Here is an 823-nt window from a genome sequence, read left to right as displayed (position 1 = left end):
GAACATCTACACAAACACAAAACAATTAAGACAATTCTAACCCCACAAAGGACATCAAGTAACTATTACAATACATTAAACAGTGTACTCTTTCTCCAATAATGTAAAAATTGCAGTGTTAGATTGAAATCTTTCCTTCTCTTTTAAATATTTAGTAGCATTTCCAAGGATCACTAAGGCTTCTGCAATGATTAATTTAATGCCAGGCTACATTCCTAAAGGGCCACAGTTTTTCCTAAGCCTGAATCACTTCATTATCTAAGGACCAACTCAAATCTGTAGTGAGCATGTAGGGTCACAAGGCTAGAGTTAGGAACTACAGATTTAGACAGCTAAATAATACCTGTCCCAGTTTGAGAGCAAGGCAATTCAACTATAATCCTTTCACCCAGCTAAAGATATACCTCTGCAAAAGTAATGGGATTATCATGACGCACGTAGTATTTCAGTTGCTGGACTAGAAGGAAGTATGTTATGTATTTGTACTGACACACATATCAACTCATGCATTAGAATGGGAAAAACAAACACGGAATCTGTACATTGTACCAAAACTAAATAATAGGGAACAGTTTCATAGACAGTGATTAAAACATTCCCTAGATTAATGTTAATTAATGTTAATTTAATGTAACTATAGTCCATAATTTGTCTTAATTTCTCTCCAGGAAATGGAATCCAAGTTGATCTGCACCCACTGCTAGGTTGTAAAATGGAACCACATACATATAATATTTTCTCTCATTTAGTCAAAAATGTATCATTGTTTCTGGACTTTATTTTATTAATTTCAAAACAGAATAACACCATTTCTACAAACACT

Source organism: Hoplias malabaricus, chromosome 1 (assembly GCF_029633855.1).
Source record: "Hoplias malabaricus isolate fHopMal1 chromosome 1, fHopMal1.hap1, whole genome shotgun sequence".
NCBI lineage: Eukaryota > Metazoa > Chordata > Actinopteri > Characiformes > Erythrinidae > Hoplias > Hoplias malabaricus.
This window is presented reverse-complemented; position numbering follows the sequence as displayed.